Here is a 26,081-nt window from a genome sequence, read left to right on the forward strand (position 1 = left end):
CTGAGGCACCGAGAGGTTGGGTAACTTGCCCAAGCTCATAAAAGTCAGAGACAGGATTCAAACCCAGACAGTGTGGCTCCAGAATCCACATTTTTCTCCTTGGAGAAAAGTTTGTCTAAAGTTGCTTACTAAATGTTGGAGACAAGGGACAGTTATAGGCAAATGATGGTAGGAACATAAATAGACCAGCAAGCTGTAGCCCATCTAGCTTTATGGCCCTAGAAAGACCATGTTATGGGAAAAGCAATGTCTAGATAAGACTGATTCTGCATTATCACCTAGACAGAGATGCTTCACAGTTTCTTTGGGGGCTGGGCAGGTTCCAGGGCCACTGGAAATGCAATGGACCGAAGTTGCTAATGATCTCACTTCCACATACATCTGCCTGTAATTAGACACGTGCCTGTGGTGTGGGCTCCTGTCGCGTCCATTTCATCGTGGGTAGTTCTTGGTGTGCCCTTTAAAACTGGAAAACTTGTCTTTCTTTTCTATTTAGGTAGGGTCTTACTCTACAGTCCTGCTGGCCCGGAATTATGTAGACCAAGCTGGCCTCGAACTCACAAAGATCTGCTTGCCTCTGCCTTCTGAGTGCCAGGATTAAAGGCGTGCACCACTGCACTCAGCCCTTTGTTATTTCTTAGTGACTTTTCTGCCTTTATTTTCTCAGTTAGTTATTGGACTTTTTGGATTCATTCAGTCTCCACTTCTGCCCTTCTCAGTGGCTTCTGTTCTGGAAATGGACTGTGCTACATGCTGTTTTCTTAGCGGCAGCTTTGGATTCCAAGAGCCTTCCTCAACTGCTCCTTCCCCACTCACGCTGGTTCAGGTTACCAGGTACAGTCACCTACCCTGGAGTCCCAGGTTAAAGTGATCCTATAGGCCCTGAATTGCTCCATTTCCCTTGACCAGTTGTTCTGGTTTCTTATCTGATTTGTCTCCTTGGTTGGTTCTTGGAAGGCAGTTCCGTCTGCCCTCATTTGTCAGTCGTAGCCCCTGGTCAGTCAAGAGCAGAAAGGAAGAAGAGCACACATCCACACATCGCATTCAGCTAGCTCTCTCACTCTTCCCCAGCCCAGGACCCCAGGCCAGGGAATGGTGCTGCCCACTTTCTGGCGGGGTCTTCCCACTTCAGTTAAAGCAATCAAGACTGCTCCCCACCGGCATGCCCTTGGGGAACCTGGTATACAGCCCCTCCTTCGCGCTCTCTTTCCAGATGATCCCAGGTTGTGTCAAGTTGACAGTTAAAGCCTTCTCTCTATCCGATAGCTACAACTGTCACCCTTTTTATTTTTTAAATCATGTTTGTTTATTATGTAGGTATGTGCTTGTACACACGCATGCTCCCATCTGTGGAGGTCAAGGTCTTTTCTCTCACGTGGGCACTGGGGTTTGAACAGATCATCAGGCTTGGTGGCAAGCACCATTACCCATGGAGCCATTTTGCCAGCCCTTCCACTGTCACTGTCCCCTGTACTCCTGGAGCATCAGACTTCCTGCTTCACACAGCCTGCCACCCCACAGTTCTGCTACCATCACGCCTTTTCACAGAGGGAGCAGAGTGCTTTCCAGCTACCCTCTGATGCCTCCATTTTTGTCTCTCTCTCTAGGGTTGGGCTCCTCCGCCTCAGAGAACAAAAGGCAAGGGTCCAGAGCCTCATTCACCAGCTCACGCAATCCTTCCTTCAGCCAGCATTCCTTCACTGTGGAAGCCTTATCCACTAGACATGAGCTGGACTCTGGAAACTGAAGAGAAACTCGGAAGTGGTGCTCACCCTCTGTGAGCATGGGGACTGTAAAGAAATATCTGATATTTTTCCAGGAGTAAGCAGAATAATCACACTCTCTTCCCTGCCCCAACCCAGACTGCCCATTGAATTTCACCTCCATGGTCCAGGGTCAGTCTGGTTAGATTACTGCCTGCTTAGGGCAGGACTCAATGGCAACATGCTGGGTTGACTGGAGAGCAGTGCTGCTCAGCACGGTAGAGCTATGCCCAGCTTCAGCTCCCACAGGGGGTCAGTTGCCTGCCACATCCCTAAGTACGGGTCTTTTCTATCCCCATTTTCATTTCCCTATGGTCAACTAAAGTCCAAAAATATTAGTTGGAATAGTCTACAAATAACTCCAAAGTTTTAAGCAACTTTTATTTTGTTATAATTGTTCTATTTTTATGTTATTGTTAATGTTTTGCCATTCCTAATTTAAAACTTTAGCATAGGTATGTGTGTCTAGGAAAGGGCCTGTTGATAGGGCTCATGCTCTGGAGGGCGTTCGGACACATCCCTGTAGATTAGAGGGCTGCCGTGCCACAGAATCCCCGAGAGCTTGAGATCTGGGAGAAGCAGAGGCTACAGTGTTGTGGAATATTAGTTTAATTATGTAAAGATGTGTTGCATTTGTTTATGTTGCATTTGTTTAATTATGAAAAGCTGTTTTACCTTGCCTGCCTAAAGCACCCAACTGGTCTAATAAAGAGCTGAATGGTTAATAGCAGGGAAAGGGTAGGCAGGGCTGGCAGACAGAGAGAATAATAGGAAAAGGAATCTAGGCTCTAGAGAAGAGGAGAAAAGAAGAAGGAGAGAGAGGGAGACACCAGGGCCAGCCACCCAGCCGACCATAGAGTAAGAAGAAAGATATAGAATAAAGAAAGGTAAAAAGTTCAGAGGCAAAACATAGAAGAAGAGAAACAGAAAAATTTAAGTTAGAGAAGCTGGCTAGAAATAAGCTAAATTAAGGCTGGGCATTTGTAGCTAAGTATAAGTCTCTGTGCCTTTACCTGGAAGCTGGGTGGAGGCTCCCCTCCCTCACAAAAAGAGAAAGCCAACTATACCATAGTCCTATGCAGCCTTTTCTGCTTCCTCAGCAGCCCCACCCTGGGGGCAGGGACTCTGGGCCAGGAGACCTTGCTGGGAGGGCTGGGCTCAGTGACTTCTAGCTCAAAGAGAGCCAGTCCGAGAAATGTAGTCTCATTAATGGCCAGGTGGGATGGGGAAAGGCTCTGGGGTGCTAGGCATTGTTGCTAATTCATTTCAGGACCAAAGAACAGAAATATTTCTTAACTCTGGGGCCTGGGCCTGGGCTCTGAGACCAGTTTTAAAGCTGGGGGTGTGGTAAGCACAGAGCTGTGAGTACAGTAAAGTTAAAATGACCTGCAAAGCCATTGGCCCATGATGGCTGGCATTGGAAAGCCCAGTTTTTCCTGGACTGGAAAGTCAGGTCCTGGTGTGGGTTCCCTGGGCAGAGGACAGAGGGCCTGGTTGGAGACGTTATTCGCCCTCCCCCATCCTTGGTCTTGTGCAGTGGGATCTGGCTGCTGGTATAGACTTGGGGTTCAGTCAAGTGTTCATAACAGGAGCCAGCGCTGGCACCTTCTTATGAAGCCGCTGTAGGAAGCTGCGGGGGCCCCAGGTGCACAGGCAGAATCTGAGAGCCAGGGAGCCCTGCTGGGCAGAAGCCACCTCCTCCTCGGGTCCTGCTGGTGGCTCTTGGCAAGAACAGTTAGCTGGAGCAATGAGAAGAATGAGAGAGAGAACACCCAGATGGCAGGGTGTCCGAGGCTAGGACTCTGGGCTTGCAGCATCCAGGAGAAGCTTAAGACCTTGGTCCCATTTGTAGAGCTGCTGCTGCTGGGCCTGAGTGCATTATGGCCTGGCCCAGGAAGGAGGCCTGGACTGTGGGAGCGGGTGAGTCCTGGGGAAGTGGTTTGGGGAGGAGAATCTGCAGAGGCCTTGCTGCCTTAGAGAGGGCCTGGGGGATTCAAGACTCCCTCTTTAGGATGGGCTCCTAGCGTCATCTAAGCTCTCAGAGCTGTGTGCACAGAAGGTCCCTGGGAGGCCACAGAGCGTGGGTGGTTAGGCAGGCGGCAGGGGAGGCTGAGGCAGGCCCTGAGATCTTTCTGGGTTGAGGCAGGTCAGTATGCTGAGGCCGATACCTCCTTGTGTTCTCCCTGTGGAGAACTCTGGTGTAGCCTACTTCTCCCACACTCGTGGAAAGAACCAAGGACAAGGTCCTGCCTGCACTCTGGCCATGACTCAGACCCCACGCTGACTCCGTGCGACACTGAGGGTGAATGAATGCACAGATATTTGAGAGAGGGGGCTGTAGAGTATATAGTGTGCATAGGTACATTCATGTGTGAGTGTATGAAGTATAAAAGAGCATGTACAAGCATGGTATGTGAATATGTGCCAGTGTGGGACATGTGCACGGCTATGCAAATGTGGGGCGTGGGTGTGTAAAGGGTTTATGGTGGTGTGTAAGTATAAGATCCACATGACTCCTACAGTGGGTCCTGGTGCTGTCCCCTGGGTGACTGTTGGTGGGATGTAGAGATCACATTTTCACAAGGTCCAGCCTTGAGGTTCGAGAGCACGGCCCTCAGGTCTTTACGGAGTGAGTTCTTCCTGTCTAAACGGACTGATGGCATCCAGGCTCTGCCTTTCCTGCTGAGCCATCACCCAAACATGCATGTACCTCATGTACCTGTGGGTCTCTGTGGTACTCCAAGGAACTGACCCAGTCTCTAGCCTTCAGTCTGGACAGTGCACACACCTCCTTTTTAAAAATACATAACTAGGAGGTTTACTCATGGTAGTGGTTATCACATTTGCTTAACACATACACTTTAACTCATTTTAATTAAAAAAATTGTAATTAACCAAAATTGTGTATATCTGTAGGGAGTGGAGGAAACCCTGAGTGGGTGAAGTCCTGAGTGAATGTGTGTTACAGACATGGGCATGGCCGTGTAAAGACCCGGGAGCCTCAGACCCAGGGGGAAATGGCAAAGCCCCCTACTGGCCAACAGGGTGAGGCTCAGGGGGTGGCAAAGCCTTCCTTGGGAGACAAAATATGGATGCTGACAGTGTGTAAAAAGATGTCCACCATGGCTGTCACTCAGATTTGCAGCCTGAAGGCTGCTCCCCTACAGACGCTTTGCCTGTTGAGATCACCTAGCCCCATCTGTTTCCAGCTGTGTGTGAAAGCCCCACCTCCTAGTCTGTCTGTAATAACCTCATTTCTTGGTTCATCTGTATGTAATAACCCCGTGTCCTAAGTTACTTTTCTGTTGCTGTGATATGACCAAGGAAACTTATAAAAGAAAGCATTTAATTTGGCGTATGGCTGAGCAAAGGGCAGTGGCAAGAGAACACACATCTTCATCTCCAGCTATGAGGCAGAGACAGAGGGCCCACCCTCACCCTCAGTGACACACCTCTTCCAACAAAGCCACACCTCTCCCACCCACGGAGGACCAAGTGTTCAAACATATGAGCCTCTGGTGACCATCCTCATTCAGACCACCACACCCCACCTCTCTGCTCAAGCCTGTGTAATAAACAGCCCAAGCTTCTGGGGTGCTGTCTTCTCCATCAGAAGTCCCCTGAACCCAGCTTTTCTGTGTGTCCAAGTCCCTGGAGGCTGCACAAAAATGAGGCATATACCTTATGTGTACATGATGCTTGATGCATACATAAATTGTGGGAGGAGGAAATAAAGTCATTTAGGATGTCCATCATTTTATATATCTTTATTTTAACTTTAGAGAATTTGTATTTTTTTTGTTTTGTTTTGTTTTTCGAGACAGGGTTTCTCTGTGTAGCTTTGGCGCCTTTCCTGGAACTCACTTTGTAGACCAGGCTGGCCTCGAACTCACAGAGATCCTCCTGCCTCTGCCTCCCGAGTGCTGGGATTAAAGGCGTGCGCCACCACCGCCCGGCTGAGAATTTGTATTTTTTTTTTCTTTTCTTTTTTTTTTTTTTGGTTTTTCGAGACAGGGTTTCTCTGTGTAGCTTTGCGCCTGTCCTGGAACTCACTTGGTAGCCCAGGCTGGCCTCGAACTCACAGAGATCCGCCTGGCTCTGCCTCCCGAGTGCTGGGATTAAAGGCGTGCGCCACCACCGCCCGGCTGAGAATTTGTATTTTTGAATAAAGTTTAGAATGTATTCAGAATTTTGAAAATGAGTATTATATCATTCCCACCTCTCCCCAATTCCTCCCGTGTCCTCCCCAGCTCCCTCTCCAACTCACAACCTCTTCTTTGGTATTTATTCTTTTAGGAGATTGTTTAATATCGCTCTTAGTATTTTTGTTTGTTGTTTTTCAAGACAAGGTTTCTCTGTGTAGCCCTGGCTGCCTTGGAACTCACTCTGTAGACCAGGCTGACTTTGAACTCTGAGATCCCCCTGCCTCTGCCTCCCGAGTGCTGGGATTGAAGGTGTGCCACACCACTTGGTTCACTTTTAGTATTTTCAAATATGTAGTCCCTACTGTTTAACAGATCTCTGAGGCTTACTACGACTGCCTACTAAAGTTTATATCTTCCAAAAAACACCTCTCAATCCAGCCCTCAGGCCCTGGAACCACCTTTCTATTCAGCTTTCTTAGATTCCTTGGGGACTGTGGTCACAGCGTGGTTGTCTTTCTGTACACTCCTCACTGTGTGGGCAGCTCTGCCTCTGGGGATGAAGGACATTTCTATCCACCAGGAAGATGCTGGGACAGCCTTTGAACCTGTCTGAACTTGAACAGCTCATCAGGACACCCATATGTAGATGGGTTTGCCACAAAGCAGAGGGCAGAGTCACAGCCCCCTCGGGAACCATATGTCCTTCCCGACTGACTGAACTGCTGTACCTCTCAGCTTTGTGTGGGGTACTTGAAGGACCAGGGGTGAGGAAGGCCACTCACAGCACACCACTGTCTCTCATCCTTTGCTTTCCTGCTGGGATTCCTAAGCACCACATTCTTTTACATTATTATTATTACACTTAAAAATGACAATATTTTGGTTTTGTGTGGTTGATAAACCCAGTGACACTCCATTGGAGAAAACCTATTTTCCCTCTCCTGGCAATTATCAATTACAAATAGCTTCTGGGTTGGGTAGGGCTTTGTGTTCACGTCCCATCCCCTGTGCTGGGATTCCCTGCGGGTTGAACCTGCAGGTCTTGTGCAGACTGTCACAGTCTCTGTGTGTCACAGGGCTGTGTGTATCAGCCCTGCTGTGTCTGGAAGACAGTTTCTAGGAGTCCTCCACCGCCTCTGTCTCTTACAGTCTTTCACCTCCTCTTCCACACAGACCCCTGAGCCCTGAGGAGAGAGGTTTGATAAAGACGTTTCATTCAGGGCTGAGTACTCCAAATTCTTACTCTCTGCACACTGTCCAGTTGTGGGTCTCTGTGTTCATTCCCATCCACAGCCAGAAACAACCTCTCTGGTTCGAAGGCTGAGCAGTGCAGTGGGGTCTGGATGCAGTGGGGTCTGGATGCAGTGGGGTCTGGATGCAGTGGGGTCTGGGTCCCTGCCAAGCTCTTAATGGGCCTGGACGGGTGGTGCTGGGCCTCGGCAGGAGCACCAACCCCCCGTGGGCTTCAGGCAGGTGGGAGGATCTGCAGTGAGGGGACCTGTGTCTTGTTCCAAAAGAGACTTTGAACTAGAAGGGTCCCTGGGGACTCAGCTGGACACCCCTCCACTCCCTTCTATACCACATACAGCAGAGGTGACAGGATCAGTCCTTGGAGCCACACACTTCTGAATTTAGTTGCTGGCTCCTCCACTAACGAGGCAGTGGGACCTTGGACAAGTTACATCATCACTTGGAACCTCAGTTTCCACTTCTGCACTACTGGTGCCATACTGGCTACCTCATGGGAGTGTTGGGAGAGGTAGTGCCCCTTCAGGAGAATCCCAGTCAGGGCTTGGAGGAGACTAGTGACAGAACTGGAGAACCAGGAGCACTCAGTGCTCAGTCCTGGGAGGGATCTGGGGGGCACACACTATGCCTCTTGCTAGCCAGTGCCCAGTACTGGGAGGGGTCAGGAAGGCACACACTAATGCTCCTTCCTAGCTAGGCATCTGCCACTGCATCAGTTGATACAGATCTAGAATATTTTTATCATTCTAGAAAGTTCTATGGGTGAGCACTGCCTTGGAAGGTTGTCATGAAGACAGAATGGGACGGTGCCAATCAAGAGTTTAGCTCTGTCTGGTTCTGAGCAAATGCTACCAGTGCTCCCTTGGGCATCTTTTCCCAGGCAAGGCTGGTTAGGGACCAGGACATTCCTTGGGACTGAGGTATGGCTGCTTCATGACAGCCCTATAGCAGCACATCCCCTGAGTCACTTGAGGGTAGGGACAAATTGTCCAAGCTCTATACTTTATCAACAAGGAAACTGGGGCCAGAAGTAGAGTAACTCTCCAAAGTCACCTAGCAGAAAGGAGGCCAGTGTCCTGCTCACTTACTCCTTCAGAGTTCACAGCAGCCAGAGAGGCCATGTCAGGACCATCACAGGACTGGGGGCTTTGGGGAAACTCAGACCCTGGGCAGCTCACAACTGTGTAATTCCATGCTTGCTGACTTCTTCAGGCACCCACATAAATGTGGTACACATTCACACAGATGTGTGTGTGTGTGTGTGTGTGTGTGTGTGTGTGTGTGTGTGTGTGTGTTCTCCCAGAGGACCTGGGTTTGGTTCCTTGCATGCACATGAAGGCTCACAACCCTCTGTAACTATAGTTCTAAGAGATCCAGTGTCCTCTTCTGGCCTCTGTGGGCACCAGGAACATACATGGTGCGCAGATATACACACAGGCAAAAACCTTATATACATAAAGAAATCTTTAAAAACAATAACAAAAACAAATAAAAGGAAAAGAGAAACCCAGACCTCTAGGACATCACCTCAGATTTATACAGCCAGAAAGCCCAGGGTGGTTCCTGAGTTTTGCCTCCTTATCAAGAACTCTAAATGACTTTAATCTTTAGTCAGTTTGGGGCCACCAGGCCAGGAGCCCAAGATCCAGCTGGCTCAGGCTCCTGGTGGAGCAAACGTGGGCAATTGAGAGGGCAGGGACCTTGTTCCACCTTCTGGATTCTCCTGGTCTGGGTCCCTAGTGTGTCCTTCCACTTCGTTGACACACAGCAGACATTCTCCGGGTGCCTTGGCAAAATCCAGCATGCAAGGGCCTCAGTCCATTCTGCTGGCTATGCCAAGGAGCTGTTCTCAGAAAAGTGGGCCCTGCTGAGGAGGCCAAGAAAGCACTTATGCTCAAGCATTGTGCTCCCCATGGGGCTGTTTTTGGCCTGGACTTCGCCTCATGTGGGTTAGCTGAAGGGGGAGCCCGTTACTCCAGCCTTGGCAGAAAGCTGGCCTGACATGATGGCGACCAGCCAGCCATCTCCACTGTCTGGCTCAGGAGAGCTGCCCTGTCTGACAGGAAGTCTTTCATCTCTGCAATGGTGAGGATCATGAGTTGAGAGTCCAGCTTCCTATTCCAGGGAGCTCAGTGGGATTGGCAACCCAACGCTCTGCAAAGATAGCTCCCTTCTACCTGACCATGCTTGGGGGTTCATTATCAATGGAGCTTGAGAAGAAGACACTCGTCACAGCTGCCCACTGCCCACACTCAACTCAGCTATTCCTGCGGGAACGGTGGACCCAATGGGGCTGGGAGGCTTAGGTGGGATGGTCCATAATTTCCGGAAAGTGTCCCTCATCTCTAAATCTGGTAGCAGACCTACCCCAATCCTATCAGGAAACGCTCATGCATGAGGGTTCTCTTTAGGTGGGGACTGTGTCTCTTCTGTTCTGTAATCGGTCTCAACAAAGGCTCCATGTGCCCCAGTCCCTCCCTTTTCTGGAAGAAGCAGGGCTTGGGGTACCCTCTGGACAAGGCTGAGTGGAGAACTGTATCTTCAGAGAACTCTGGATTCTTACACTGGGAGACAGCCACATGTCAACAACCTCTCAGGAGAGTTCCTCAGTGACTCACTCAACAGGGGTGTGTGTGTGTGTGTGTGTGTGTGTGTGTGTGTGTGTGTGTGTGTACACCTATGTATGTGCATGTGGTTGCCAGAAGACCACCTCAGGTGCTTTTCTTCAGGAATTATCCACCTTGGGCTTTGGGTTTTTTTCGGTTTTAAATTTTTTATTTATTTTGTGTGCATGTGTGTATATGTGTGTGGCCACATGCTTTCCATAGCACTCGTGTGGAGGTCAGAGGACAACTTGTAGGAGTCAGTTCTCTCTGTATACCACGTGGGTCATGGGGGTTGAACTCGGTTATCAGGCTTGGCGGCAGGGACCTTTACCTGCTGAGCCATCTCATCGGCCCCACCTTGGTTTTTGAGACAAGGTTTCTTATTGGCCTGAAGCCCACAAAATAGTGCCAGCCCCAGGGATCTGCCTCTCTCCATCCGCCCAGCTGTGGAGTTGCAAGGGATGCTTTGTGCAGGTGCTAGAGACTCTACCACAGCCTTCTCCCCAGCCCTAGGAGCAGCTTATGGTTCTAGCCTCAGGAAAAGAGGGCAAGGACTGTGTTCTTTGTTTTGTTTTTTTGAGACAGGGTTTCCTTGTGTAGTTCTGACTGTCCTGGATCTTACTCTGTAGACCGGACTGGCCTCGAATTTACAGAAATCTGCCTGCCTCTGCCTCCCAAGTGCTGGGATTAAAGGCGTGTGCCACCACCGCCCAGTTAGGACTATGTTCTTTTGCTTTTTTTTTTTTTTTCTCACAGGAAGGAGGGAGGAAAGAAATGGGTTAATATTTACAATTTGGTGTGAGTTAGATGAAAGAGCGATGGGAAAATAAAGCACAGCAGAGCTGGGCAGGGCTGTTGTGTGACAGTTGGATTGCATTCTGACGACAAAGTTTGCTTTGAGTCAGAGGGCAGAGCTAGCCACTAGTTGACCAAAATTAACCATAGAGGTCTTGGAGAACTGAGGACAGATAAGAGACAGGACGTAGTAAGGCGGGGCTGAGAGTATCTCCGCCCTTTTAGATGGAGGGACAGAAGAGATAGGTCATTGATGGCTTCTCCCTTGCTTCTCTAATCATTCAGGTTCTTACCCTGATATCTGACTCCCGATTTTTTATTGATAAAGAATAATTAGAATGCTTCATAGGGCCATTTTTGATAAGGTGACTGGAGAAACAGACTCGAGAAAGTTTATCTGGTAATAAAACATCCTTGCTTCTCGGTGATCCCACCACTCACAGCATCTCAGGAACCAGAGGTTCAAATGCTTACTGGGACGTCCTGTGTGTGAGTCATGCCCACTCCAGTGGTTTAAATGCTCCCAGTTTCTGGCAGTGAGCTACAGAATGTGTTGTGGCAAAGGTGAGCAGGTTGTGGTCACCTCTGAAGTCTCTCTGGCCAAACCTGTGGCTAACAACAAGCTTTGCTCATGTGGCCATGGGATTGGTCACAGCAATGTCCCCTCAGCTGCTCTTCAATTCTTGCTTTCTGACTTGTCCCCTCCTAGGAGGATGAAGGTGCAGGGTCCTTCTTGACACTGGATACCCTGACTTCCAGACCCTAATCAGGGTCCACAAATGAGGTCCAGTCCCAGGAAGGCAGAAGTCAGGGCAGATTTAGGCAGCAGTGTGGCTACTTTGGTCCTTCTGAGCCCGTTTCCTCGTTGGTAAAATAAACATCTTTAGCTATGTTAAAGAAACTGCAGAAGCCTCCGATGCAGTTGACACTGGACAAGTGACAGTGGCTAGGTCTCCTTGAGCAGAGAGCTCAATCTAATCCCACTCTGCTTTGATTCTTCATCCGTAAAGTATCAGAGTCTTGGCCTCTTGGGGTTGCTGTGAGGATGAAATAATATGTCAACTGCTTGGCACAGGGCCTGCGCTTGATACCGTGTGCCCAGCATACACTGGGAGGGCATCTGTCTGTACTGCTTAGGTGGTTGGTGTTTAACTTGACACTAGCTAGAGTCATCTGGCAAGAGGGAACCCCAATAGAGAAAATGCCTCCATCAGATTGGCCCATAGGCTAGTTGTAGGGCATTTTCTTGATTAATGGTTGATGTGGGAGGGCCCAGTCCATCGTGGGTCAGTGCCACTCCTGGGCACGGGGTCCTGGGTTGCAGAGGAAAGCAGGTTCAGGAAGCAAGCAGCTCTCTCTATGGTCTTTGCTTCTGTTCTTGCCTGGGCTCCTCTCAGCGATGAGCTATAATATACGCTGTAAGCCGAGGCAAAGGCTCCTCCTGAGTCGCTTTCGGTATCACCACGTGAACCAAACAGAACAGCATCCCAGGAGTCAGCAGGCAAAGGTGTCCATGTGCCTTACTGGCAAAGCAGCCCTGAGGCTTCGTCAGGGAAGAGGGTGAGGACAAGGAAGTGGGACGGGTTTTCTAGATGTCTTTGCAGCTTTAAGTTCTGGTTTCAGAACTGGAGTTTCCAACACCAGGATGCCTCCGCTGGGAGATCACGTGCTCCGAGGAGAGCGGTGGCACCAACTAGAGGTCATTTGTCAGTGTGGTCTCACTGCCCTTACTTCCTGTGTGAGCCTTTCCAACTGCTGACTCATCCTCCCATAGCTCGGCTCAGGAAGCAAGGGCTGCATGGGGCCTATCAACAGCCTTGTCTTGGGGTATGCAACCTCACTTCCTGGGACAGTCTGAATGTGAGCCCAACACCTCGCCTCTCATCCTTCTTGACCCCTTACCCCAGCCAGCTCCTCTCAGAGATGGCAAAGCTGCACTTCTGGGTATTGACTAGATCAGCGGTCCTCAGCCTTCCTAATGCCGTGACCCTTTAATACAGTTCCTCATGTCATGGTGACCCCCAACCATGAAATTATTTTTGTTGCTATTTCATAGCTGTAATTTTACTACTGTTATGAATCATAATGTAAATTTTTTATATGTAACCCCTGTAAAAGGGTCATTCAACCCCCAAAAGGGGTCACAACCCATAGGTTGGGAACAGTTGGACTAGAGCTTAAAAGGTTCTGGACTTTTATTTGTAGAGGTTTCAAAATGGCAGCCTGTCAGCTTTGGGTAGAGGGCAAAGGGTCTTTCTGTGGTGTTCCCAGAGGGAAGCCACAAGATCCCCATCCAGCAGCTTCGAGGAGGGCGAACCCCGCCCCCAAATGTCCTGAGGCCCAGAGGGAACAAAGGCATGCAGCCTGGGCAACAGAGAGCTTGTGTAGGTATCGAGGTTGTTTGCTCCTGAAGTGTTGCTATCAGCCCAAGGCTCTGCATCCCGCAGAATTCGAGTGGGGCCCAGGGGGCAGACAGCCCTGAAGGCAGGAGGTGCTGTGTGTGACCAGGAACACTGTGGCTGCTTCTCTGACCACAGAGCCGCCCACCTGAGCAGGCCTGAAGAGATGGGATCAAAGCTTCATCAGAGCTTTGGAGAAGAACTCTGTTCTCCCTGTGGGTCTCTCTCTGTCTCTGTCTCTCTCTGTCTCTGTCTGTCTGTCTGACTCTCTCTGTGTCTCTCTCTCTCTCTCTGTGTCTCTCTCTCTCTCTCTCTGTGTGTGTGTGTGTGTGTGTGTGTGTGTGTGTGTGTGTGTGTGTGCCTGAATGTGAAAATCAAATGTCAGCCTTGGGTATCATTCCTCAGGTGTCATCCCCATCATGTTTTGAGATGGGTTCTCTCACAGGCCGGAACTGTCCAAGTAGGCTAACCTGGAGGGCCACTGAGCCCCAAGAATCCACCAGTCTCCCCGCTCCCTGGTGCCAGCATTAGAAGTGTGCATCATCACATGTACGCCCTGTCACATGTAGCTTTTTAAACAGGAGTTCCTGGCTCAAATTCAGGTCCACATGTTCATATGACCTACACTTTACAGGCTGGGCATTCTTTTCAGCTCTGTAGAGGCCTCTGTTGTGGGAACTGTATATAAAAACACCAAGACACAAATCTCAGTTTCCTCCACCATAAAAACACAACATTAGACAAGGTGAGTTCTCAGGTCCTTGTGTGCCTGCTTCGCAAACGTTGACCTGTTGGGGGAGAAGGAGGCTTAGCTGGCTCTTGGGGTGTTGCTGTTGACCTGTGAGGCAGGCAGAAGTTAATGGCTTAGCTGTTCCATGGGAATAGCCTGGTACCCAGCTCCAGGATGCAGCATTTGGGGCGGTGGGGAGGGCAGGCTTGGCTGCCGCAGGGTTCAATAGGCAGATTGGTAGGCAGAAAAGAGGGATAATGAGAGCTGGGGGTCTTTCTCCTCAGAAGCCCTTCCCCTTTCACTAGATAAGACTTTTCTTGCACTTGCAGCCTCCCCACTGCCTCACTGGGATGGAGGTGGGGGGCTCCCTGGCTGATTTTTCCAGCCTGAGACATGCCTTCCACTATTAGACACCATCAGCTGAACCTCTGCTTCCTCTTCTAGTGCCGGCCGGTTCTTTCCATTTCCCCAGCAACTCCCAGGCAGGGGCAGAAGGCTCTGAGGGCAGAGGAAGGCTTTGTGTAGAGGGTGAGGGGAAGGAGGTCTGGGCCATCCACAGACCTTGGCCGGTAGGGATGGGGGTGAGGAGAGAGATGGACAAACTAAGGGCTGGCTGGCTTCCTTCACAGTCATCCAGGCCTGTGTGGCCCTCCACTCTCCGCTTCGAATGGCCTCCTGCCTCAGGAGAAGGTGGGCAGAAACACTCACAGCCTAGGACAGCCCAGGGAGTTGAGGGACGGGGAAGCACAGCTGGCACTGGCCGATGTCACTGGGGACCTGGGAGTGGGGGGTGGGTACAGAGGTTAACGGCTCAATGGCTGTTCTCTGAGACTAGGCCAGGAGCAGCAACCATGGCCCCATCCTGGGGGTCCAGGCTTGGATGTCCCTTCCTGGCCCTTGAACTTGGAGGGTAGGGAAGAAGGAATGAGCTGAAGTGAGTTTCTGGCTGGCACTGCATCCCGCACACTGTCCAGCAATTGCTTACGCCTACAAGAGCCATCTTGCGAATGGACATTTAGGCAAAGGCGTGCCAGAGGAATATGGGTCGGGGTGGGCGCTGGTCCGCAATCAGGCTTCAGCCAGGAGTGAAGTGTGGGTTTGAAAAGGGCTCCTTTGGTATTTGTCTGGCCTTCACTTGCTAACTGAAAAAGTGGCTTTGGGCCAGAAAGCATTCATAGAGGGAACTAGACAGAAGCGTTCAACACAAGGACGGTGTTGTGGTTTTCCTTTTCAGTGTGACGTCCACAACAATTCCCACAAACGGGACAGATGCTGGAGTCGAGCTGAGTCACTACCCTGGGACCAGCCTTGTGAAGTGGCTTCAGTTTCCTCATGTAAGGCATGCTGATGTGAGGGGAGACGGTGCTGTGGGCTTGGTGAAGCGTGGAGAACCTTGTGTAGAACCTGATGAATGTCCAGGGGGCACTGTCATTTTATTAGACACTGTTGGGGACATTTACAGTCTAGATGAAGAGATAAGAAACAAATATCTGAGGACTTAGACAACCCCCAAGATCTCAAATAGGTTAGCATGGAAGTGTGCGAGTTGGACCCGGGGTACGCTGCCAGGAGGGTGGGGCAGTGCCTGGAAAGGTCAGCTTTCTTACTATGGCCCAGTACTAGTCTTCCAGCACCCCTACCCCTAGAAAACCTGGAGGACCAGCCTGCAGCGACTCCACACTCCACCTCTCCACAGTGCACAGACCTGATTGAACATCTGTCTGACCCCAGCCTAGATCTAACAGGAAGAGTATCAGCTCCTTCAGGGTTGTCCCTGGGAAGTCTGCACTGGACAGCCGGCCAGGCTGAAGCTGTACAGATGTGCTAATGTAGAAGTGGGGTGCTCAGGGGTCACAGATTAAGCATACAGCTCTGCAGAGGTGAGACCAGAGCAGACACAGACAGCAGGAAACCGCGTGGTAGGGTGTGTTAGTTGTCTCTTATCGCTGTAACCACCTCCGACAATGAACTTAAGGGAGGAAGGGCTTGTTTTGACTCACAGTTTCAGAGAGTTCAGTCCAAAGGTGCTTGATCTCAGGCATGTAGCTACAACACTAGATGTGGGAGTTGTGGCACCGTTCTTCACTTTTGACCAGGAAGCAGAGAGAAAGGGGGCATACAGGAAGGCGCCGGGACCTACTCCTTTAATAGGGCCCTGCCTCCTACCTTTCCCCACCTCCCTATGATGCCACCATCTGATGAATCCATCAAGGGACTGGCATTCTCTAGGTCAGAGCCCTCGAAATGCAACTGTCTACAGAAAACACCCTAGCAGAGTCCTGCCCGCCCCCCAGATGTGGTTGTCAATCTGAAGAAGGTGAAAAGATTAAATTAAAGGGAGTAGCTGGAGGTTTCTGAGGAGAGCCAGGAAAGAGCCATGGTAGACCTACTCCCCTTCCTGATGGCCTTCTGTAGGGACTTCAGTGGTCCAGGATGACAAAGGAGAACAAAACTGTGGAGGCTTAGCCAGGAAAGAACAGCGCCTGCCTAGAACACCAGGGTACACAGGCCCTGCAGAGTCAGAGAGAACCGCTACATCATTGTAAAGCACGGCAAATGTCTGGGCAAACACCAGGACCCCGGCTGGGAAACCAAGGATTAGATGGGTGAAGTGTGGACGTCTTCAGAGAAAAAAACAGACTGCGTGAGTCAGGCCGCTCTCAGCTGCAAGTGACAGAAATCCCAACCCAACATGGGTCACGCTGATGGGAACCAACCGACTCACATTTGGGAGATGTCAGTAGGTGTGGCAGGCTTCAGTCAAAGGCATTCTGGACTTCAGAGCCACACCAAGGACCTTATTTCCTTCCAGTCTCCTTCCAAAGGAGGCATCCTCTGCTTTCATCCACCTTCCTAACTCTCAGCCCCTAACTCAGATGATCACTATGCCAAAAAATGTTATCTAAGAAACAGTCTTCTTCAAGACAGTCAAAGGGCTGGCTTATAATTTACATTTGATTCAGAAATTGGCTTTCAGAAAGTTGTTTTTAGGGAAATTACTTTGAGAACCATAATGGTTGGCAGTGGCCCTTGGACTATCAGCCTCTTGGTTCATGTCCAGGAAGAGAATGGCCTCTGTGCCCAGCCTGATGGGCAGGAGGCCCACAGTTCACACCGGTGTTTCAGCTGGGGGCACATGCCATCCTCTTGAGAAGGTACTGGCTGTCAGGGGCTGCTGTTGGGGACCTGGCTCAGGGCCTCTTCCGAAGCCTGCTCACAAGCGTCAGGGGCGTAGAGCTGCACTGGAGAGCAGAAGCCATCGCAGATTCACTCCTGAGAAACGGTTAGCAGGGCTAATTACTGTCAGAGAGAACGTTACGTAGCCAGCCACGGGGCTGGACTTGATTCTGTGGGCAGTCTGGTGATGCTGGAGGTTTTGGTCTGCAAGTGAACTCTTCAGACTGTGTTTCAGGAAGATTAGTCTAACCACACAGAGGCTGCTGGCAAGCCAGTGGGGTTATTAGGAGACCCAGGAGGGAGGTGGTGAGGACCGCATTCAGGAACTAGAGCAAGGAAGAAAGGGACGGAACAGTGTTCAGTGTACTGTCAGACATGAGATGGAAGGAGAGTGAGGGGAGCATTCAGAAGTGGTGCCGAGTTTCCTGACCTGAGAGAACATTTGGGGATTCTTCCCATACTCCAGACTCCTTCCTGAGAGCAGATGGCTCTCAGGGGCCATTGGGAAATAAGGAGTTGCCACCGATGGCACAACACTATATCCAAACAGTGTGGTGGGGCACAGCCCTTAGCCTAGCACTTGGAAGCTAAGATAGGAGGACCAAGCCTGACTGGGGCTGAGTGACGAGACACCCCCACTATTGGTGAAATTATTAAGGCTACTCCACATAGTTAAAAGGGAGGTTTATGGCAGAGCAGTTTAAATAATATAAGCGTCTGTATGTTTATTTTATAAGTGGGCTACAGGACTGCCGGGGATTGGCGGGACCTGGAGAGAAAAACTCTAGCTACACCTCACCCCCACCAAGGTGGGGGGAAGGAAGGAGAAAGAGAGAGACACAGAGAGACAGAAAGACAGACACACAGACGCCGAGGAGAGAGGAGAGGGGAGAGGGGAGAGGGGAGAGAGAGGGAGAGGGAGAGGGAGAGGGAGAGGGAGAGGGAGAGAGATCACTTTAGAGTCTCCATCACAGTGAGTTGGAAGTGTAAGCTGGGCAGACCTTAGGTAAAGAAGGCATCAATGGGAGCCCTCTCTTGCTGCGTCCCACCTGGCTGGCATATGTCCCTATTAGAACCTCATTTCAAGTTGTAGTTGTGTTTTAGTCTTATTCATTTGTAGCAGCCATGTTTGTTCACTGAGGAATCTGCAGAGCTGGGTGAACAGCACAGGCTGTGGAGTGTCTGTTGGGGTTAGGGGTATAGCTCAGTGGGAGAGCATGAGCCTACAGGTCCTGGGTTCTGCCGGGAGGGGCGGGCTTGATGAATGAGTTTTCACTGGCTCTTCCAATTTAATGTGTCTTTTTTTAAAGCACTTATGACATCTTTGAAGATTGCTTGATTATAAGGATTTCTCAAGCATAATGACTTTAGATGAATCTAAATATGCAATGCTTGGAAACCTCAGTCTCTGCAATGGATTCAGCACATTCAAGCAGCCAAGGCTGTACGCCAGCTCCCCTTATGCAGATAAAGATGAGGACAATTAGGTGAACTGGTTCCACTCAGTCTTGGCTCCAACCCTTACCTCATTAATTACGTTAGTTAGTGGACGCGGAGTGAATGCTCCCTCAGTGCCAGCCGCTGTGCTGGGCTCTGAAGACCTGCCCGGATTCCAGCACCTTCTTGTCCTTCACAGCTTTTCTCACCTCAACTTGACAGATATTTCTTGAGCTCACAGAACGGTGGGAGAAATGGTAAGGAATGAGTCCACAGTCCCACTTTTAGCTCACAATGGTGGCATGAGAGGCTACTGGATTCGTGAACATACACACAGGACCATGTGCACAGGGCTGTGTTATCTACTAGGCAAGATTTTAACTAAAACATCTTAAGAATGGAAGACTGAAGTTTTTCTGATTAATCCTCAGAGAATTCAATTAACTTTGGCTATTGCTGAACATTCCAATTTGCTTCTCTAGTCACCACTGCACAGGAGGGGCTGGAGGGCCAGCAGTCGGCTGGAGTTTGGTCTTGGAGTCCCGTTCACATAGCAAGCGTACAGTCTCTGCTCACAGTGTGGCTGTTCGGACTGGCCAGAGGTGGCTGCTGGAAGATTAAATCTCTGCCCCCTTCCAGCCTCCCCTTGGGCCACCACTGACTCTTGCTCCCTGAAGCCCAGTGGTATTTTGGTTTTTGTTTTGTTTTGCTGGTTTTTCAAGGCAGGGTTTCTCTGTGTAGACCACTCCGGCTTGAACTCATAAGATCTGCCTGCCTCTGCCTCCTGAGTGCTGGGGTTAAAGGCGTGCACTACCACTGCCCGGCCCAATTGCATTTTGTTTATCAGACTTTCAGATATCCCAGGGGGTGGTTTGAAAGAACATGGCCCCCACACGCCCATAGGGAGCAGCACTGTTAGGAGTGGCCTTATTGGAGTAGGCGTGGCCTTGTTGGCGTAGGTGTGGCTTTGTTGGAGTAGGTGTGGCTTTGTTGGAAGAGGGACATCACATTTGGGGTCTCAGAAGCTCAAGCCACTTCACTTCCTGCTGCCTGCTGATCCAGATGTAGACCTCTCAGCTACCTCTTCAGCACCATGTCTGCCTGCATGCCACCAGGCTTCCCACCATGACGATAATGGACTAAACCTGTGAACCATAAGGCAGCCCCAATTAAAGGTTCTCCCTTATAAGAGTTGCCATGGCTATGGTGTTTCTTCACAGCAGCAGAAGCCCTAACTAAGACAGAAGTTGGTACCAGGGATGGGGTATTGCTGTGATAGGCCTGACCATGCTTTTGTTTGGAGGAATGTGGATTCTTGGACTAGAAAAGCAGTGGAATGCTTTAAATGGGACTTAATGGGCCATCTTAGTAGGAACATGGAAGATGGTGCTGAGGGTGATTTGAACTGTGGGGGCCTGGCTCAAAAGGTTTAAGAGAGGAATTTTAGTATGTGGCCTAGAGACTGTTATTGTGGTAGTTTGGCTAAGAACATGCTGCTTTTTTGTCCTTGTTCAAAAAGTCTGCCTGAGGCTAAATTGAAGAGTTTTGGATTAATGTCTTTGGCAGAGGAAATTTCAAAACACCCTAGTCATGTGGTTATTAGTGGTCACTCTTATGAAGATCTATAATGAAAAGGAGCAAGCTGAGAAAGGAAAAATACAAAATGTACAATTTGAGGAGAAAAGGGGCACCAGGAAGTGAAATGGAGCTAAGTCCTGTGTTCAAGGAGATAAACAGATTAAATAAAAGCCTATGCTAAAGGGAATAAAATGGGTGGTGACCTCAGAGCAAGACCCTACCAGCTTAGCTTCCAATTTGTGAAAAGGAATTAAAGAAAAGTTTAGGACCAGGTGTGGTGGTGCACACCTTTATTCCCAGCACTCTGGAGGCAGAGGCAGGCAGATCTCTAAGTTAGAGGCCAGCCAGGTCTACAGAGTTCCAGGACAGTCAAACTTAGACAGTAAAGGAAACCATCAAAAACAGAAAGCTGGTGAAGTTGTAATTGAACAAGTGGGCCATGTTCCGGCCCTAGAAAGCAGCAGAACTTGGCAGCTTTGGCTACATGGTTCTGGCTTTAGAGTCAAGGTTATAAGCAAGGGGTTACAGAATCTCCTTCCTAGACTAAGGAAAGCTGCTGAGGCCAGGCATGTGTCGGGGTGTCCCTGCATGGAAGCCTAGAGTGGCCATTGTGTGAAGCTGTGGAGGTGAAGCCTGGATTGCCTTGGAGACCCCAAGATGTTGGGGATGCCAGAGCCATAGGATACCTGCCGAGGAGAGCTGCTAACAGGGAGTGGAACCAGCCCAAGGGAAAGAAGTGTGTTGCAGTCATTAAAGGGAGCGATGGGGAAAAAGAGAGAAGAGGAAGGGAGGGGAGGGAGTGAGGAAGAGGGGGAAGGGAAAGACAATTGTTCTTAGAATACCAAGTTAAGGGCTGGAGAGATGGTTCAGTGGTTAAGAGCATTAGCTGCTCTTCCAGAGGTCCTGAGTTCAATTCCCAGCAACCACATGGTGGCTCACAACCATCTATAGTGAGATCTTATGCCCTCGTCTATCAAAAAGGCATAAATGCAGATGGATACTCATATACATTAAATAAATAAATCTTTAAGAAAAAGAATAACAAGTTAAAATGTTATAAACTGGGGGCCAGAGGTGTACTTCAGTTGACTGAGTGCTTGCCTACCTTTCAAGGGACGCTTGCCTAGCTTTCAGCCCCTAGTACCACATAAAATGGGCACCGTGGAGGCAGACACAAGAGAAGTTGAGGCCACAATGGCCTATATGAGCCCTTGTATTAAAAAACATGTGAAAACTAGCATCATGAAAGCTATAGTTACCTACTTCACAAGGACACTGTGGCATCTCAGTCAGCAATGTTCTGTATGAGCACACAGGGTGGAATTTAATGGTTTCCAAATGGCCGTCTTTGTTTTATTGGCACTGATCCAATCCCTGCACAATGAAAGAAGTGTAATTGTATTCACTGTCCTCACAGAAGCCAGATAAACTTGGTTCACTCAAGGAAGGCTGAACTGGACAGGCCTGCCATAATGGACTGTAATCGCACATTAAGACAGTTTTAAGGCAACCACTTTATGACCTCAGAATGAGTCAGCTCTTGGGAGACATTTGGTTTGGCAAAGATGCATTCGATGTCCTCTTAGGTGACAGAGTTCCACAGTCACACACAATACCACACAGGTGCACGTGTGGGACTTGGACCTCATTCTTTGTAAGGAGCCGCTTGGAGAGCGGAGTTTGTGACTAGACTTTTCTACCTACTGAGTGGACCTCATAGTGACAGCTACTCTCCTGATGATAGGGACCTTATTGAGCACCTCAGGCTGGCCCTGCACTGAACACTTCATCTTTGGAAACCTCACTCACCATGTAAAGTGTATTTATCCCCTTGTTTTTCCTCATCAGATGAGAACACCACAGACAACAGCTGGGTGACTTATCCGAAATCACACAGCTGGGATTTAAAATTTGAAAAATGAAAAATTTGGCAGTGGTGCTTCTGAATGCACAGCAACCGATTTTTAATTTTTTAATTCACATGCGTTTCAGCAGCATGCACCAGTGACAGCTTCATGCATGACCTGTCACTGCAGCCTCAGCTCTGAGAACACAGCATTTGTGACACACAGGACACCGTACCATATGGTGCCAACCAGCACCTCCCGAAGCACCTGGACTCTGACTCACTACTATGGTACGTTATAAATCACAGCGTGTTCACTGTAAATCTAAAGCTTTCTGCTCAGATTGGAAGGATGTTTTTCTTTTTTTGAGACAAGGGATGTAGTCTAGCTGTCTAGGAACTGGCTATGTACACCAGGACAGTCTTAGATTTACAGAAATCTGCCTGCCTCTGCCTCTCCTGCTGAGATTAAAGCATACACCATCATGCCCAGCTAAAAAGATGGAATACTTTCCTACTGTAATTCTTTAACATGTAAATATCAAATTAATCTTTCTTTGGATTGTGTTGGAATGTTTGACTTTAGTTGACTTGAATTTCATTTAAAAAAAAAGCCAAATGAATTTTGGTTTGAGATTGGGGCAGAATTTCCAACAATTTCTGAAATGGCCTGAGCACACATCTACCATTTTTTTACTACATATTTACATGAAGCAGTGTTCTCAGGTTGGTGATTAGTAACAGCAACATACTAATTAATTCTGAAAAATATCAAACATGGTCTCCACCCTGTCCTAGCAAATACTTAATTCATCATGTGAACAGTCAAGCTCCTCTCAGTACACAGATTTAATAAATGACGAACTTGCATGTACAGCAAAGAATTGTTGGAAGATAAATTTCCTTATGATTAACGGCAAATGTCTGATTTGTGTACCTATTTTATATGCCTATCTACTCAGGCTTATGCAAATTTCTTGTGGTATAAAGGGGTTGTGAGTGGAAACAGTTTGGGAAGCCCTGCCTTAGGGTGTCTAGTATTGAAGAGAATCTTTCTTTTTTTTTTTTGAGATGAGGTTTTCTGTACCCTGGGTTGGCCTTCTCCTTTTCTTTTTTTTTCTTCTGAGATGAGGTTTGGGCACCCTACGGTGGGCTGGCCTTCAACTTGCAATACAGCTAGAGATAAGTGTTTTTTTTTTTTTTCTAAGAAAAAATAATCTGAGGTTTCAAGCTCCCTCACTGACCACAGCCCATGGTGACCAGTTTCATGTTTATAACCTTTACTTTCTGCCTCCTTTAAAAACAACATTTATTTAGTGTGTGTGAATCTGTGCCCATGTGTCACACAGTGTGTGTGTGTGTGTGTGTGTGTGTGAGAGAGAGAGAGAGAGAGAGAGAGAGAGAGAGAGAGACAGAGAGAGAGACAGAGAGAGAGACAGAGAGAGAGACAGAGAGACAGAGACAGAGAGGAAGACAGAGACAGAGAGAGAGCCGCTGTGCCCGTGCGTGCCACTGCAGTGTATGTGGTGGTCAGAGGACAACTTTCGGGAATTGGTTCTCTCTTTCTACCTGTGGGTCCTGGGAACTGAACCCAGGTCTTCAGGTTTTGTGGCAAGTGGATTTACCCACTAAGTCAACTCCTTGGTTCCCCCACTCCTATTTTTGAGACAGGGTCTCTCTATGCAGTCCTGGCTGTCCTGGAGCTCACTTATAGACCAGGCTGGTCTTGAACTTCTGGTGAGCCTCTTCCCTTGGCCTCAAAAGCGCTGGTGGCTTCTGCCTGCTCTTAAAGAAGCCCCTAAACCATGTAAGCTGTAGCCACAATGAACACCGGCTCCATCCCTGGTTTGTCTTTAGGGCCTTAGTTCTTAATCTCCCTTTCCAGCCCCCTTACGTGTGATGCCTACTTACCTCCCACCACACCGGACACAACCTAGTCTTGGTTGGGACTGCATTAATCTTGAACACTAGTGTGCTGCTCAAAGGCCATGCCAGTCACACCTTGAGTTGGAAAATGTGGGGTGGGCAGAAAAGATAGGGAGCCAGAGACCTTAGGAGCCTTCAAAGTGGCTCTCTTCTGACACAGACATGCCACAGAACCATGTCTCTGTAGGACAAGGGAGCAGATGGGCAGGGTAGATTTTCCTGTGTCCCTCTGCCTTTACTCAGTACTAGAGGATGCCGTACTGACGAACATGCATGGTGACAGCGGTACAGGCAGGCGCTGCTATAAGAACCACTTCACTTCACTCAGCATATTCAATTAACCAAAGGTGACAAATTAAAGGAAGTCCCTGCGGTGGCCCAGCCTCGGTGCTGTACGCCTAAGTGGATAAACAACATAATTGCACTCCCAGCTGAAGTGGGGTGGAAGCGCCCAGTTCTGCAGGCTTTGGACAAGCAGCTCTCGTTTTTCAAGATACTTTCTGGTTTCACGTCACGGCTGGAAGGAAACATGCTGATAATGGACCAAACAGGGTTTTGGTGAAGCTCCCGGATGTTAAGGATGGATACACAGACCCTCTGGGGTAAGTTGGTGATTGTACCCTTCCACTTATGGACCTGGAAACCTGAATCCAAACAAGCCCCTCAGGAGTCTTCCAGATCTCTTCCAACCTGAAATGGGAGGCCCATTCCAGAACATACACTGAATGTCACATCTAAGGCTGCCCTGCCCTGCAGAACAGTCAATAATGCCCACTGTCCAGGACCAGGAACACTTTACTAGAGACCACATCCAGGGACTTCTGCCCCTGCTTCCATGAAGGTGTGTTTACCCAAGCAGAGGAAGTGGCCCTGCCTGGGTCTTCATCTTGAGTATAAGACAGATGACTTGGGATGCCTCAACCAAAGCTGAAGACGCCTGCTCATACCTGTGCAGCAGGACAGTGAGCAAGGTCACAAACTGTTTATCAGCTACTGGGGTGACTTGTGGTTCAGCTGTAAGAACTGACTGTCTTGTTGAGAGGCACCTCAGCTTAGAAGCAGTGGCTTTCTAGAAGACATCCGTCAGCAAGTTTAAGGCCACTGCAGTCCTAGTGGGACAAAGAGAAGCAGGAGAGCAGAGTGACAAGAGCACTTTACCTGCCCAACTGTAGTGATGCACTGTCTAATGCATATACGCTATAACTGTTATTTTTCCGTGCATTGGTGTTTTGCCTGCATGTATGTCTGTGTACCACGTGCAGGCCTGGTATCAGAGGAGGCCAAAAGAGGAAGTCAGATCCTCAGGAACTGAAGTTACAAATGGTTGTTTGCACCATTTGGGTGCTGGGAATAGACATTCTTTCAGTTCATGCTTCTATCCATCCTACTTACACACACACACACACACACACACACACACACACACACACACACACTATCCTGGTTAGTTTTTTTTCTCAACTTGACACAAGCTGGAGTTATCTAAGAAAATACCTCCATCACATTGCCAGTCTTTATAAATCACTGATTAAGGATTGGTGGGTAGGCTCAGACCACTGTGGATGATGTCATCCCTGTAGGTGATCCTGGGTTCTAGAAGAAAGAAAGCTGAACAAACCTTGGGAACAAGCCAGTAAGCAGCACTCCTTCATGGTCTCTGCTTCAGTTCCTGCCTTGAGTTCCTGCCTGACTCCTCCTGATGACAGACTGTAAGCCAATTAAACCCTTTCCTCCCCAAGTCGTTTTTGGTTGTGTTTTATTTGTTTGTTTGTGTTTTTTTTCAAGACACGGTCTCTGTGTTGCCTTGGCTGTCCTAGAACTCACTCTGTAGACCAGGCTGGCCTTGAACTCACAGAGATTCACCTGCCTCTGCCTCCGAGTGCTGGGATTAAAGGTGTGCGCCACCACCGCCTAGTTGGTTGTGGTGTTTTATCACGGCAATAGGAAGCAAGCTAATATATATACCCCCTTAGGTGTTGATACTAAATACTCCCCAATAACACCTACATGGGAATCTGTTTCAGAGTCTGTTTCTTTGGAATTCAACCTAAGATAATATCCTTCATAATACAAAGAACTTTTATAAACCAACAAGACAATGGACAAGTAGGCAAAAAGACAGCCAATTTTGATATACACCTTTGTCAAGTGCATCTGTAGAACATCTCAGCAAGTGCATTCTAGGAATTTACCATAGAGAAATAACTTCACAGGCAAAAAAGTAAATATGCAACAGCCACGCAAGTAATTCCAGCACCTGGGAGACAGCAGCAGGTGGATCTCTGTGATTTCAAGGCCAGCCTGGTCTACATATTGAACTCCAGGCCAGTCAGGGCCACATAGTGAGAACCTGTACCAAATAAACAAACAAATCAATGAATAAAATTTTAGATTTTCCTCTGGAGCTTTGCTTACAAGAGTGAAAAACTGG

This window comes from Peromyscus californicus, unplaced genomic scaffold (assembly GCF_007827085.1).
Source record: "Peromyscus californicus insignis strain IS unplaced genomic scaffold, ASM782708v3 Scaffold_14__1_contigs__length_90479793_seg_2, whole genome shotgun sequence".
NCBI classification, from domain to species: domain Eukaryota; kingdom Metazoa; phylum Chordata; class Mammalia; order Rodentia; family Cricetidae; genus Peromyscus; species Peromyscus californicus.